Consider the following 17362-nt stretch of genomic DNA (forward strand, 5'->3'; position numbering starts at 1 on the left):
GCAAAGGCAAGGGGTATTGGAATTTGACCGTGATCTTATTAAGAAGACGATAATCAATACAGGGTCTCAAGGAGCCATCCTTCTTAGCAACAAAAAAGAAAACCGCTCCCAATGGTGACGAAGAGGGCCGAATATGCCCTTTCTCCAAAGATTCCTTAACATAGCTCCGCATGGCGGCATGCTCTGGCACAGACAGATTGAAAAGTCGGCCCTTAGGGAACTTACAACCAGGAATCAAGTTAATAGCACAATCACAGTCCCTATGTGGAGGAAGGGAACTGGACTTGGGCTCATCAAATACATCCTGGAAATCCGACAAAAACTCAGGGACCTCAGAAGAGGGGGAAGAGGAAATTGACATCAAAGGAACGTCACTATGTACCCCTTGACAACCCCAACTAGTCACAGACATAGTTTTCCAATCCAGCACCGGATTATGTTCCTGTAACCATGGAAATCCCAGCACAACAACATCATGCAGGTTATGCAACACCAGAAAACGGCAATCTTCCTGATGTGCAGGAGCCATGTACATAGTCATCTGTGTCCAGTACTGAGGTTTATCCTTAGCCAAGGGTGTAGCATCAATGCCCCTCAAAGGAATAGGGCTCTGCAAAGGCTGCAAGGAAAAACCACAGCGCCTGGCGAATTCTAAGTCCATTAAGTTCAGGGCAGCGCCTGAATCCACAAATGCCATGACAGAAAAGGACGACAATGAGCAAATCAGGGTCACAGATAAGAGAAATTTAGGCTGTATCGTACTAATGGTAACAGACCTAGCGACTCTCTTAGTACGCTTAGGGCAATCAGAGATAACATGAGCCGAATCACCACAGTAAAAACACAGCCTATTCTGACGTCTGAATTCCTGCCGTTCTATTCTAGTCAAAATCCTATCACATTGCATAGGTTCAGGACTATGCTCAGAGGATACTGCCATATGGTGCACAGCTTTGCGCTCGCGCAGACGCCGATCAATCTGAATGGCCAGCGACATAGATTCGCTCAAACCGGCAGGCGTAGGAAAGCCCACCATAACATCTTTAAGGGTTTCAGAAAGACCTTTTCTGAAAATAGCAGCCAGAGCCTCTTCATTCCATTTAGTGAGCACAGACCATTTTCTAAATTTCTGGCAGTATAACTCTGCCGCTTCCTGACCTTGACACAGGGCCAACAGTGTTTTCTCAGCATGCTCTACAGAGTTAGGTTCGTCATACAATAATCCGAGCGCTTGAAAAAATGCGTCTACATTCAATAATGCTGGATTCCCTGTTTCAAGAGAAAAAGCCCAGTCTTGCGGATCACCATGCAGCAAGGATATGATGATTTTCACCTGCTGAATGGGATCACCTGAAGAACGGGGTTTCAAAGCAAAAAACAATTTGCAGTTATTTTTAAAGTTCAAAAACTTGGATCTGTCCCCAAAGAACAAATCCGGAGTAGGAATTCTGGGCTCTAAAGCCAAAGTCTGGACAACATATTCCTGGATACTCTGTACTCTTGCAGCCAGTTGATCCACACGAGAAAACAAACCCTGAACATCCATGCCAGAGCATATATCCTGCACCACCCAGATATCAAGAGGAAAAAAGAGGCAAACCAGAGCACAGAAAAAAAATGGTTCAGAACTTTCTTTTCCTTCTTTTGAGATACATTTAATTCATTTTTGGCCACTTGTACTGTTATGATCTGGTGGTTTAGGAACAACATGAGACAAGCTCTGAAGGAGGTGGTATCTGTACTGACCGCAGACCCTGAACCTAGCAGCGCAACTAGAAATAGCCGTGGGGGGTACCTGACGCTCCCTAGACCCCTCGGCACAGCCTAAGATCTAACTTCCCCATAAGATGGAAACAGGAAACCTATCTTGCCTCAGAGAAAATCCCCAAAGGAAAGATAGCCCCCCACAAATATTGACGGTGAGAGGAGGGGAAAATAACATACGCAGAGATGAAATCAGATTTTAGCATAGGAGGCCAGTCTAGCTTGATAGATAGGACAGGAATGATACTGTGCGGTCAGTATAAAAACTACAAAACAATCCACACAGAGTTTACAAAATCTCCACACCTGACTAAAGGTGTGGAGGGTAAATCTGCTTCCCAGAGCTTCCAGCTAACAGAAAAAATCCATAATGACAAGCTGGACAAAAATAGAATGCACAGAACAATAAGTCCACAACATGTGGACTGAAATGAGCAAAGCCAGAACTTATCTTTGCAGAACTGGTCAGGAAACCAGGAGAATCCAAGCAGAGATGTGAATCCAGCCAGAGAACATTGACAAGTGGCATAGGCTGAAGACTAGAGCCAGGTTAAATAGCAGAGCCAGGAGAGACGATTAGTGAAAGCAGCTGCTAAAGCTAAACCCAAGGAGCGGCAGTTTCACTCAAAACCACCAGAGGGAGCCCAAGGGCAGAATTCACAAAAGTGCCATTTACAACCACCGGAGGGAGCCCAAGAACGGAATTCACAACAACTGACACTGTATGCAGAGCTCCTGTGCATAATGTCACTGGTGATAACTGTATTACCTGTACACTGACACTATATACAGAGCTCCTGTGTATAATGTCACTGGTGATCACTGTATTAACTGTACACTGACACTATATATAGAGCTCCTATGTATAATGTCACTGATGATCACTGTATTAACTGTACACTGACACTATATACAGAGCTCCTGTGTATAATGTCACTGGTGATCACTGTATTACCTGTACACTGACACTATATACAGACCTCATGTGTGTAATGTCACTGGTGATCATTGTATTACCTGTACACTGACACTATATACAGAGTTCCTGTGTATAATGTCACTGGTGATCTCTGTATTAAAATATTACTTTTACTGGATACACTAAAACCAATATTCACAACAAAGTGCAAGGTGCATAACATAGACAGACATGCAAACAAATGTGGATTGCGCTGTGAATCCTTGCTAGAAACCAGTTGCTGCATAATGAATAGACTCCAGGTTTCTAATGGATATATTGCACAATGAATCCCTTAATGCTTCTATTGCTACTATTGTATACCGCTCAAAATACCAAATACGGTTAACAAATCTAGCGCAATATCCACTGAAGTTCCACACACCTCACATTCTAGGTATGAAAGACCACTTTCCAAGAACCTAGTGGGTACGGTTACTTCTTAGCAACGGACTTCTGACCCAAATCTGTATCAGACCACTATAGGGTTTTTAGCCCCAGTGCAACAGCAAAAGCCCATAGCATAGATACTCAAGCCTGGGGTTAGTCAATGGATCCTTAGCTGTAGACAATATATGGTATTCAATCCACCAAATATATTGATTCTCATTGCTTTAGCATATCAAAGAATCCATCAATGTGACTGGTACAAATAAAGAACGGTCTCACCCGCCTGGAACCATACTACATCATGATGTTTAGTGTCTATTTATTATGCAGCAATTGGTTTCTAGCAAGGATTCATAGTGCAATCCACATTTGTTTGTATGTCTGTCTATGTTATGCACCTTGCACTGTGCTGTGTATAATGTCACTGGAGATCATTGTATTACCTGTACACTATATACAGAGCACCTGTGTATAATGTCACTGCTGATCACTGTTCTACCTGCACACTGATACTATATGCAGAGCTCCTGTGTATAGTGTCACTAGTGATCACTGCATTACCTGTACACTACACACTATAAACACAGCTCCTGTGTATAATGTCACTGGTGATCACTGTATTACCTGTACACTATATACAGAGCACCTGTGTATAATGTCACCGCTGATCACTGTTTTACCTGTACACTGATACTATATGCAGAGCTACTTTGTATAATGTCACTAGTAACATAGTAACATAGTTAGTAAGGCCGAAAAAAGACATTTGTCCATCCAGTTCAGCCTATATTCCATCATAATAAATCCCCAGATCTACGTCCTTCTACAGAACCTAATTGTATGATACAATATTGTTCTGCTCCAGGAAGACATCCAGGCCTCTCTTGAACCCCTCGACTGAGTTCGCCATCACCACCTCCTCAGGCAAGCAATTCCAGATTCTCACTGCCCTAACAGTAAAGAATCCTCTTCTATGTTGGTGGAAAAACCTTCTCTCCTCCAGACGCAAAGAATGCTCCCTTGTGCCCGTGATCACTGTATTACCTGTACACTATACACTAAAAACAGAGCTCCTGTGTATAATGTCACTGGTGATCACTGTATTACCTGTACACTATATACAGTGCTCCTGTGTATAATGTCACTGGTTATCACTGTTCTTCATGTACACTGATACTATATACAGAGCTACTGTGTATAATGTCACTGGTGATCCCACTATGTGGTTGGACTATGTGGTCTGGTCATGGTATGATGGTATTTATCCCTTGTATGTGGTATTATTGGTCATTTAAAAAAAATGGATGTGACATATTCCCTTAAAGAAAATAAATAAAAATATACCTAAAAGTAGCATTGGATATTTACAAAAAATGCTTAATAGGTTAGAGTAGAATAACACCCTTCCAAAAGAGTCTCTTTGTCATGGTGACAGCTTAAAAAATCTTTTGGCCCAAACTAAAGTTGCTGGTTATGTATGTGATTTGGTGTTTGATGGGAACTGTCACTGTGTGATTGGTGAGGACATGGTGCAGAAGTGGAGTTTTTGAAAGAGGGGGCGGTGGGGCTGTGGAACGTTTGAGGGGTGGAAGCGGAGCTGGGGTGGAGCCTGGGCAGGGTATCAAGGGGACCGAAAAATTTTGCCAGTATGGGGCCCTGAAATTCCTGGTAGCAGCCCTGCCTGCAATTAATCAACTATGAACTTAGATTATTGATGAAAAAGGAAGAATATTTCATTTTACCCTTTATTCACATCATCTTACAGTAGCGTGTTTAGTAGTGTTGAGCATTCCGATACCGCAAGTATCGGGTATCGGCCGATATTTGCGGTATCGGAATTCCGATACCGAGTTCCGATATTTTTGCGATATCAGGAATCGGTATCGGGAAGAAGAATCATGTGTAAAATAAAGAATAAAAAAAAAAAATATTGATATACTCGCCCTCAGACGCTCCCTGGTTGTAACCGCTGCAACCGCCATGCTTCCCTTCCTAAGAATGAGCGCGTGAAGGACCTGCGATGATGTCGCGGCTTGTGATTGGTCGCGTGAGCGGTCACATGAGCGGTCACGCGACCAATCACAAGCCGCGACGTCATCGAAGGTCCTTCACGCGCTCATTCTTAGGAAGGGAAGCATGGCGGTTGCAGCGGTGACACCCAGGGCACGTCCAAGGGTGAGTATATCAATATTTTTTTTTTTTTATTGTTTATTTTACACATGAATATGGATCCCAGGGCCTGAAGGAGAGTTTCCTCTCCTTCAGACCCTGGGAACCATTACAGGATACATTCTGATATTTGTGTCCCATTGACTTGTATTGGTATCGGATATCGGTATCGGCGATATCCGATATTTTTCGGATATCGGTCGATACAATCCGATACCGATATTTTCAAATATCGGAAGGTATCGCTCAACACTAGTGTTTAGATATACATAGTTACATAGTTATTAAGGTTGAAGGAAGACTATATGTCCATCTAGTTCAACTCATAGCCTAACCTAACATGCCCTAACATGTTGATCCAGAGGAAGGCAAAAAAACCCCATGTGGCAAAGAGTAAGCTCCACATTGGGGAAAAAAATTCCTTCCCGACTCCACATACGGCAATCAGACTAGTTCCCTGGATCAACGCCCTATCAAGGAATCTAGTGTATATACCCTGTAACATTATACTTTTCCAGAAAGGTATCCAGTCCCCTCTTAAATTTAAGTAATGAATCACTCATTACAACATCATACGGCAGTGTGCTGCTCAGTTTATTATGATAGACTTTCAGCCATACATGGACCTTTATGTAGTGCTAATAAGCCTGGTTCTATCATTTGTTATACTTTGCTGCCATCTACTGGCCGTTTGCTATATCACTGTAATATTTGTTATGGAATTTTCCCACAACACCTTTCTGTCTTTAGCTCCTCCTATCTTTTTCCTTCTCTTCCTGTTTTTGTACTCCGTGCCATCTTGGATCCCACATGTGCTGCAGAGCTGGAGAAAGGATTCTCTTGTTACCTCTAACCTGAAGCTTCTATTATCTCTATCTGGTGATTCTGTAACAGCTCTAACCTACAGTCCTCACTCTCACCAAGGTACTGTAAATAAACCTGTTGAATGTATCACTGCATCATCCTTCCGGATCACCACGCGCGGCTGATAGAGACTGGTGGCACAGTTAGTGAGTAACGCTGTCCGCCATTGTTTATATAGCGATTTGTGATCACATCCCTCAGACACATCTCATCCACATATATCGGTGGCAGAATAGTAACAAGAGACCTAAGTCTACAGTGTCTGTGTGCATATGCATTGTCTGCTAGCAAGTCTTAACCGTCCGCCGTCTTATCTAAAACATGTCCACAAAGGGCACCATGGACCCATCTGCAAGTGAAGCACATCAGGTTCCCGACACCGTAGATGCTGCAGGAGCAGAGCCCACACTTACTGCAGAGCAAGACGTACGACCCAAACGTGTAACCAAGCCGACACAAAAGGCCAGAGAGAACTTTGAGACTACTAGAGATGAGTTCCATGATAACCTAGAACATTTATGGGGCAGAGTTGATCACTATTTAGCAGCTCTTCCACGCTATCACAGTGACGCTGCAGGTTTAACCGCCACATTGAAGAGTTTATCTGCCGCCTATGATTGCTACCAGAGACTGTCTGCAAAGTTCATCACATTCCTGAGTAACTGTGACATGGAAGATGCCCATGCAGAAGTAACTGAAAGGGAAACTCTTCTCCAAGAAAAGACCTCATTAGTACGAGATGCCCAGGATAAAGCAGAACTCCGCATCGCTCACCTCCAAGAGGTTAGGTCACATCGCACAACATCGACCAAAATCACAGCTCGGTCTTCCAGATCATCTCACTCCAGGAAATCAACATTGTCTGACAAGCTACTGGAGATCCGTGCAGCTGCAGAGGAAGCTAGAGTAAAAAGCTCCTTTGCTAAGAAGGAGGCTGAAGTCGAAGTAGAAGCCCAAATGGAAGCTCAAAGAAATGAGATGGAGGCTCAAAGAAACAAAATGGAAGCTCAAAGGAAATTAAAAATACTCCAAGCAGAAAAGGAAGAAGCAACAGCCCTTGCTAAACTGAAGGTCCTTGAACAAGCACTGGGACAAGATGATAATCCGGACTGTCTTATTCCAGAAGAAATGGAAGACGCAGCTGATCGAACTTCAGACTACGTGCTAAGACATGCAACATCTGCACCAGCACCACCTCCAGTTTCTAACACGGATGCGCCCGCAAGTCAAGAAATGTCGCCACCTACTGCGGACAAGGTAACTTCCAGCACTAACTTACAATTTAGGCCACAGCCAGCAAAACCTATAGAGACTAAACCGCAGTTTAACCCTTATGCCGCATCATTTCGTCCTGATTTGTCGCAGTCATATAAGCCAGAGAACTTACATTCCCTACGGATACCACAAGTTCATCCTGCAACAATGACCGAGAGATCGGACATGTCTGACTTCGCCAGATACATGATTCGCCGGGAGTTAATAAACATTAGTCTCTCAAAGTTTGATGATCGTGCTGAGAATTATAGAGCCTGGAAATCCACCTTTCAAGCAGTGATCCAAGACCTTAATCTCACCGGCAAGGAACAACTGGATTTGCTTGTTAACTGGTTAGGCCCTGAATCAGCAGAGCGCATAAAGACAATAAGGGCAGTTCATGTGGACTATTCAGATGCAGGTCTTATTGCAGCCTGGGAGAGACTGGAACAAACCTATGGCAGCTCAGAAGCTATAGAATGTGCCTTATTTAAAAGACTGCAAACCTTCCCAAAGATAACTAACAAGGATAATAGAAAACTTCAAGATCTGAGCGACCTGCTAAAGGAAATAGAATTGGCAAAATTAGACCCACGTCTCTCAGGACTGAGCTACCTAGATACTGCTCATGGCGTTAATCCAATAGTGTCCAAGTTGCCACACGGCATGCAGGATAAATGGGCAGACCACGGCTCATGGTATAAAAGGCAGTATAATGTGTCCTTTCCCCCCTTTTCATATTTTTCCAGGTTCATCAGTGACCAAGCTCGGAAGAAGAATGATCCCAGCTTCGACTTCACTGAGCCTACTCCACCAGCATCATCATCATCTACAAGGTATGATAACATTGCCAAACGTAGAGATTCAAGGAACACAGTATCTGTGAGAAAGACTGACGTTCCACTTACTACACCTGCCTTCACTAAGACAAATAATGTTGCTCCTAAAGTCATGGACAGTAACCGTATGTGCCCTATCCACAAAAGGCCTCACCCACTTAAAGAATGCCGTGGATTCAGAGCAAGGACTTTGCAGGAGCGTAAAGATACCCTCAAGGAGCTTGGGATATGTTATAAGTGTTGCACCTCCTCAGACCACCTCGCTAAGGAGTGTAAGGCCGCCATTAAGTGCACTGAATGCAGCAGTGATAAACACGTCACAGCCATGCATCCCACGCCAGCTCCATACAACTCACAACCTTCTGCAGCATCTAACCCTGCTCAAAAGCATGGCGGGGAGCCACAGGTCCCTGACCCAACTGCAACCGCTGTTTCCTCCTCATGTACTGAGGTATGTGGAGAAGGGACTGATCCTAAATGCTGTGCCAAGGTATGTCTGATTAAGGTCTATCCAGAAGGACAACCCGACAAGGCCTCCAAAATGTATGCCATAATAGATGAGCAAAGTAACCGATCTCTAGCAAGGCCCAAATTCTTTGAGATCTTCAACATAAAGGGACAAATGACTCCATACACCCTCAACACCTGCTCTGGTCGTATTGAGACTTCTGGCAGGAGAGCCTCTGGGTACATAGTCTCTTCAATCAAGGGAAACGTGCATATACCTTTGCCAACCCTAATTGAATGTGACCAGATACCTGATAACAGGGAGGAGATTCCCACTCCGGAAGCCGCACTTTATCATCGCCACTTGAGGCACCTGACTAATGAAATTCCTCCTCTGGACATGAATGCTGATATTCTAATCCTACTCGGAAGGGACATTCTGAAGGTCCACAAGGTACGCCAACAATGCAACGGCCCAGATGATGCTCCATGCGCCCAAAGACTCGACCTAGGCTGGGTAATCGTGGGCGATGTATGTCTGGATAGGAGTCACAAGGCATCTGAAGTCAACGCCTGTAAAACGTATGTGCTCCAAAATGGTCGCGCAACTCACTTTAAGCCATGCCTTCATCACTACGAAGTGAAAGAGAGGTTCTCTGATTCCATCCAGGAGCCTGACATCATTCCCACTCCCTACGGTGATGACTTAGGGAGAACAGTGTTTCACACAACAAAAGATGACAACAAAGTTGCCTTATCCATAGAAGACAAGGAGTTTCTTAAAATCATGGACAGTGGATTCTTCAAAAATGAATCTGACCGCTGGGTTGCTCCCTTACCCTTCAAAGCTTCAAGGACCAGGCTTCCTAACAACAGAGAACAGGCCTTATCTAGATTCATCTCACTGCAGAGAACATTAAGGAACAAGCCTGAAATGAAAGAACGTTTCATAGCTTTTATGGACAAGATATTTCGCAATGATCACGCAGAGCCAGCTCCACCATTGCAAGCTGATGAAGAATGCTGGTATCTACCTTCCTTTGGAGTGAATCATCCAAGAAAGCCGAAACAAATCAGGGTGGTGTTCGATTCAAGCGCCAAACATGACGGCGTATCTCTGAATGACGTTCTCCTCACTGGTCCGAACCTGACTAATAACCTGGTGGGAGTGCTCATGAGATTCAGAAAGGAACCGGTCGCCATTACCGCCGACATCGAACAAATGTTCCATTGTTTCATCGTGCAACAAGATCACAGAAATTATCTCCGTTTTCTATGGCACCGAGACAACGACACCAACAAGGAAATGATCGAATACCGCATGAAGGTGCACGTTTTCGGAAACAGTCCTTCTCCTGCAGTCGCCACCTACGGCCTACGTAGGACCGCCTCCGATGGTGCAGCAGAGTTCGGGAAGGATGCTCAACAGTTCGTTGAAAAGGACTTCTACGTGGACGACGGTCTTAAATCCCTGCCACAGATCTGCTCAAACGGACACAAGGTATGCTTTCTAAAGCTCATTTAAGATTGCATAAAATTGCCTCCAATAGTGCTGTTGTCATGAAGGCCTTTCACCCTAATGATCATGCCGCAGAATTTAGGGACTTGAACCTAGGCTCAGACAATCCACCAGTACAGAGAAGTCTAGGCCTGAGGTGGAACTTGCTAAATGACTCCTTCAGCTTTCAGGTTAGTGGTGCAGAAAAACCATTTACTAAGCGTGGGGTTCTGTCAGTGGTGAACAGTCTATATGATCCACTTGGGTTTGTCGCACCCCTGACTATACAAGGGAAGCTCCTGCTGAGACAACTCTCAGAGTACATTAAGGACTGGGATATACCACTCCCTGCAGACAAACAACTAAAGTGGAAGTCATGGAGAGAATCTCTTTACGCCTTGGATAAGATCCACATACCACGTTGTTACACTCCAGCATCCCTAACTACAAGTCAAAGGAAGGAGATTCATGTATTCGCTGATGCCTCCACTGAAGCTATTGCCGCTGTCGCTTACTTGAAGGTTGTAGACTCTAACAATGAAGCCCATGTTGGATTTCTGTTTGGAAAGGCTAAACTGGCTCCTAAACCCGAGCACACCATACCCAGACTCGAGCTCTGTGGGGCTGTACTAGCCATAGAGATTGCAGACTTCATACAGAGCGAACTAGCTATTCACGTGGATGACATAAGATTCTACACAGACAGTAAGGTAGTTCTGGGCTACATATACAACCAGACGAAACGCTTCTACGTCTATGTCAGTAACCGAGTGGAAAGGATCAGGAAATCCTCCAAACCCCAGCAATGGCAGCACGTCCCATCCCATCTTAACCCTGCGGACCTTGCTACTAGACCAGTGTCTATTGGTGCCTTCGCAAGCTCTTCTTGGTTGACAGGGCCGGAGTTCCTTCACGAACAGTGCAAAGAGACTGCCGTTGAAGACAGCTTCAGCCTTGAGGATCCAGATGTCGACCCAGAGATCCGTCCTGATGACGGCACCTTCATCATCCAAACTCAAGGAGGAGGTTGGCTTGGACTGTCGGCGTTTTGATCGCTTCTCAAGATGGACGAGGCTGGTTCGTGCCATTGCAAGGTTAGTACACATTGTACAATGCTATCGCAATAAGGACAGTAACACTGATTGTCATGGTTGGCATATCTGCCATAAGCCTCTCTCTGCAGAAGACATTGCTCTGAGTGAACTCATTGTGATACGCAATGTGCAGCAGAATGTTTTTCACAAGGAATTGGAATGTATACGTAAAAAACAAGACGTTCCTAAAAACAGCCCCATTGTCAACTTAAACCCAGTAATAGACGAAAGGTGTTTATTGAGAGTTGGTGGTCGTTTAAACAAAGCTAAATTGGATGAGGCAGAAAAGAATCCTCTAATTATTCCTGGTCATCACCATATCACCACTCTACTTATACAACATTACCATGAAAAAATCAAACATCAAGGCAGACACTTCACTGAAGGTGCCTTAAGAGCTGCAGGCCTCTGGATTGTGGGAGCAAAGAGACCGATTTCCCATTTAATTCATCATTGTGTTCAGTGTCGTAAGACAAGAGGAAAACTGCAACAACAACAGATGTCTGATTTGCCTGCTGATAGGACAAGCACAGAGCCCCCATTTACCTATGTTGGCGTGGACGTTTTTGGCCCATGGGCAGTCGATGCACGTCGGACCAGAGGCGGGCATGCGGAAAGTAAATATTGGGCAGTGTTGTTCACGTGCATGAGTGTACGAGCAATACACATAGAAGTGATAGAGTCCATGGACTCCTCCAGTTTCATTAATGCCTTAAGACGATTCTTCTCCATCAGAGGACCAGTAAAACAACTAAGATCTGATTGTGGAACAAACTTTGTAGGTGCCTGTCGAGAACTACAACTGAATTCAACACCAGTCCAGAACTTCTTGACAACCAATGGCTGTTCCTGGGTCATCAATCCTCCTCATGCTTCCCATACGGGCGGATCATGGGAAAGAATGATAGGCATTACTCGTCGGATACTGGAATCTATGCTGATGGACTCAAAACTTTCAAGACTCACTCACGAGACCTTGACCACTTTCTTAGCAGAAGTCTCTGCTATAGTAAACTCAAGACCTCTTGTACCCTTATCTACGGATCCAGAATCTCCTACAATTCTCACTCCGGCAACTCTCCTCACCCAGAAACTTGGAACTGTTCCTAACCCGCCTGAAGACTCTGTGTCCGGTAACAAATATCAGAGACGGTGGAAATATGTGCAACATCTGGCTAATTGTTTCTGGAATAGATGGAAGAAGGAGTACCTGACACTTCTCCAAAAACGAAGAAAATGGCAACACGTAAAGCCAAATTTACAAGTAGGAGATATTATCCTCATGAAAGACCAGAAGGAGGAAAGAAGCACATGGCCTATGGGACTTATCTCTAAAACCTTTCCAAGTGACGATGGCAAGGTACGCAAGGTAGAAGTGACAGTTACTAAGCAAGGTGACCCCAAAACTTTCATTAGGCCTATATCAGAGATTATTTTACTCATACCGGTTGAGGATTGATTATCCATCCAATCAGTAGGAACTCTTTCAAGGAACTTCAACCTTTGGATTACAAATGGGTTGGGGACAGTTTGGCCTAGAGCGGCTTCTCCAATCCGAAGATGGGTTATCCTTTGGATTACTTCAAGAAATCGTTCTAGACTTGTTATTCAATATGTTATTGTTGCATTGCATGTGTTGTTTTTATCTTACAGGTTGAGGTATCCCTCCATGCACTTCTGGTGAACACTCCCAATTCGAGACTTATGGTATAGTGAAATCCAAGGATTTCAGGCAGGGAGTGTGCTGCTCAGTTTATTATGATAGACTTTCAGCTATACATGGACCTTTATGTAGTGCTAATAAGCCTGGTTCTATCATTTGTTATACTTTGCTGCCATCTACTGGCCGTTTGCTATATCACTGTAATATTTGTTATGGAATTTTCCCACAACACCTTTCTGTCTTTAGCTCCTCCTATCTTTTTCCTTCTCTTCCTGTTTTTGTACTCCGTGCCATCTTGGATCCCACATGTGCTGCAGAGCTGGAGAAAGGATTCTCTTGTTACCTCTAACCTGAAGCTTCTATTATCTCTATCTGGTGATTCTGTAACAGCTCTAACCTACAGTCCTCACTCTCACCAAGGTACTGTAAATAAACCTGTTGAATGTATCACTGCATCATCCTTCCGGATCACCACGCGCGGCTGATAGAGACTGGTGGCACAGTTAGTGAGTAACGCTACCTGTCATTGTTTATATAGCGATTTGTGATCACATCCCTCAGACACAGCTCATCCACGTATATCGGTGACAGAATAGGCAGAGAGTTCCATAGTCTCACTGCTCTTAAGGTACCGTCACACTAAGCGATGCTGCAGCGATACCGACAACGATCCGGATCGCTGCAGCGTCGCTGTTTGGTCGCTGGAGAGCTGTCACACAGACCGCTCTCCAGCGACCAACGATGCCGGTAACCAGGGTAAACATCGGGTTACTAAGCGCAGGGCCGCGCTTCGTAACCCGATGTTTACCCTGGTTACCATCGTTAAAGTAAAAAAAACAACCACTACATACTTACCTACCGCTGTCTGTCCCCGGCGCTCTGCTTCTCTGCACTCCTCCTGTACTGGCTGTGAGCGCCGGTCAGCCGGAAAGCAGAGCGGTGACGTCACCGCTCTGCTTTCCGGCCGCTGTGCTCACAGCCAGTGCAGGAGGAGTGCAGAGAAGCAGAGCGCCGGGGACAGACAGCGGTAGGTAAGTATGTAGTGGTTGTTTTTTTTACTTTAACGATGGTAACCAGGTTAAACATCGAGTTACTAAGCGCGGCCCTGCGCTTAGTAACCCGATGTTTACCCTGGTTACCAGCGAAGACATCGCTGAATCGGCGTCACACACGCCGATTCAGCGATGTCAGCGGGAGATCCAGCGATGAAATAAAGTTCTGGACTTTCTTCCCCGACCAGCGACATCACAGCAGGGGCCTGATCGCTGCTGCCTGTCACACTGGACGATATCGCTAGCCAGGACGCTGCAACGTCACGGATCACTAGCGATATCGTCTAGTGTGACGGTACCATTACAGTAAAGAATCCGCGTCTGTTATTATGCTTAAACCTTTTTTCCTCCAAACGCAGAGGATTCCCCCTTGTCCCTGTTTCAGGTCTATGATTAAAAAGATCATCAGAAAGGTCTTTGTACTGTCCCCTCAAATATTTATACATTAAAATAAGATCACCCCTTAGTCTTCGTTTTTCCAAACTAAATAGCCCCAAGTGTAATAACCTATCTTGGTATTGCAGACCCCCCAGTCCTCTAATAACCTTGGTCGCTCTTCTCTGCACCCGCTCCAGTTCAGCTATGTCTTTCTTAAACACCGGAGACCAGAACTGTGCACAGTATTCTAAGTGTGGTCGAACTAGTGACTTGTATAGAGGTAAAATTATATTCTCCTCATGAGCATCTATGCCTCTTTTAATGCATCCCATTATTTTATTTGCCTTTGTAGCAGCTGCCTGACACTGGCCCCTGAATATGAGTTTGTCATCCACCCATACACCCAGGTCTTTTTCATATAGGCAGGTTATATTTTTCTTTTGCTTGTGGGCATAGAAAATAGAGTAGATTACCTATTATATCAAGTGCTGGCAATAAGCAGTCCTGTTGGAACTACAACAGTTCGAACTTTAAAACTGTTCTCAAATTGTTTCTTTATGGTATATTCTATGGGTGTCATGTTTAGAAGAGTGAACAGTGTGGTCATTGGTGCTTCCAAATCTCTATTAACATTTTTCCATTTTTTTACTTAACAAGGAACTTACACTGGATTTTTAAATTCAAGCTGAGTAGCTCCTCCAATTTCTGATCTTTTACTGATTTTGGATAAGTTTTCCTTTTTTTCATGTCCCTCCATTATAAGTATGCTCCCTGGTAATAATGGTGCAAATTTTCCCTCCAACTGACTAGTCTTAAACCAAAGACTTTATAACCACCTTCATCTCTGATGACAGCATTGTGCACCCTTGGCATTTACTCAAGCAGCTTCATTAGGTAGTCACCTGGAATAGCTTCCAATGAGCAAGTGGGCCTCGTCAAAAGTTCGTTTGCTGAATCACCGGCCTTCAGATAGTGTTTGTGACTATGAAATGTATTTTGCAGCAGCTATGTCAAAACACAGTTCTATACAGGGTTGAGACTATTCCACAACTGTTCTAAATCAAATTATGATAAAAAACACTCAACTAGGTATAGAGAAACGACAGTCCACTATTTATGTAACTTTCAAGAAGTTCAGTCAATACAGAAAATTTCTAGAATCTTGAAGTATCCTCAAGTGCATTCATTAAAACATCAATCGCTATGATGAAACTGTATCTTATGAAGAGTGCCCCCAAAAAAGGAAGACCAAAAATTACCTATGCTGCAGAGGATAAGTTCGTCAGCATTATAGACTCAGAGAAAACAAATTGTCAGCTTCTCAGATAACAGCTCTCATAAATGATGTATAGCCATCTTGTTTGTCAAAATGAAGTGTAAGGAAAGAATCACACAGCTGTATAACTCAGAGGAGAATGGCAATGCAATGCTTGAACTGGTAGATGGCTCTCCTGACTTGAGTGTGACAGTAGGTATTTGTATGTATCTGTCACTCTTAAGTCAGGAGAGTCGCCAGCCAGTCCGAGCATTGTGTTGCGATCCTCGTCTGAGTTATTCGACCAGCTGACTCTTCGCCCAAAAGGAAGAGGCTGTGAGAAGCAGGCCCTCATAGTCAAATTGCTGCCAAGAAGCCACTACTGAGAACCGTAAACAGGAAGGGGAGACTTGTTTGGGTCTTGCGATATAAACACTGGGCATTAGATATGTGAAAATGTATACTGTGATTGGATGAGTCAAAATTTGAGCTTTTTGTATGAACCTTCATGTCTTTTTGAGATGTGGAAAAAGTGAACAGATGGTTTCTACATGTGTGATGCCAATGTGAAGCATGGAGGTGGAGGTGTGATGGTGTAGAGTTACTTTGTTGATGACAGTACTGGTGATTTATTCCAAATACAAGGTACATTTACCAGACATGACTAACATAGTATTCTACATTGACATTCCATCCCATCTGGATTACACTTAGTGGGACCATCATTTGTGTTGTAACAGTGCAATGAGCCAAAACACCTCCAGGCTATGTAAGGACTATGTACCAAGAAGGAGCTTAATAAAGTGCTGCTTCAGATGACATGGTGTAACGCTCGCGCCGAGACTGGTTGGCGCGGGCGCCTGGGTGTGTGGCCCCACTGGACCACAGACCGAACTTCCCTGGAAGGGGCGTAACTAAGTAGCTTCCTAGGTGTTCGCAGGAGCCTCTGATGGTGAGGTCAGACTTGTGCAATAGGAAGCTACCAGGTACCACTGCAGGGTGGAGTCTGACTGTGGATGCTGATCCCACCAGGGGAGAGGACACAGGCAGGCACGGCTGTGACACTGGCTGACAGACGGGTATGGCAGAGGCCCTGATGGGCAGACTGGCTTGACGGAGATACTGGCAGGCAGATGGGCGCGGCTGGCACTCAGGCAGACAGGCGGGCACGGCTGGCACTGGCAGACAGGACTGATACTCTGGTAGGAACTGGTATTCAGATGGATGTGTGGAAACAGGTAAGAACCTGTTCAGACTGGAGAATATAAAGGAACAGGTAGAGACCTGTATGGAAAGTTGCAGAATAAAGATAGAGCAAGAGTGGAAGCAAAGCTGAATCACAGGAGGCGGAGTAAGAGTAGGAGGTGGAGCTAAGAGAAGAGAAGGAAAAGGCAGAGCTATGAGCAGAGAAGGAGAAGGCAGAGCAGAGAGTAGAGAAGGAGAAGGCAGAGCCAAGGACGGAGCCGCTGGAGGCGGAGCCAAGAGTGGAGACGCTGGAGGTGGAGCCAAGAGCGGAGACACTGGAGGCGGAGCCAAGAGCGGAGACGCTGGAGGCAGAGCCAAGAGCAGAACCACAGGAGGTAACACCAAGAGCTAAAGATGTAGAACCGCAAGGAGCGGAGCCAGGTAGAACAGCAAGGAGCGGAGCCGCAGAGCGAGAGCTGAGCAGAGCCACAGAGCAAAGCCAGAGTGTGGAGCAAGGTCTGAGTGCAGAGCTGAGAGCAAAGCCACAGAGTG

Source organism: Ranitomeya imitator, chromosome 2 (genome assembly GCF_032444005.1).
Source record: "Ranitomeya imitator isolate aRanImi1 chromosome 2, aRanImi1.pri, whole genome shotgun sequence".
Taxonomy (NCBI): Eukaryota; Metazoa; Chordata; class Amphibia; order Anura; family Dendrobatidae; genus Ranitomeya; species Ranitomeya imitator.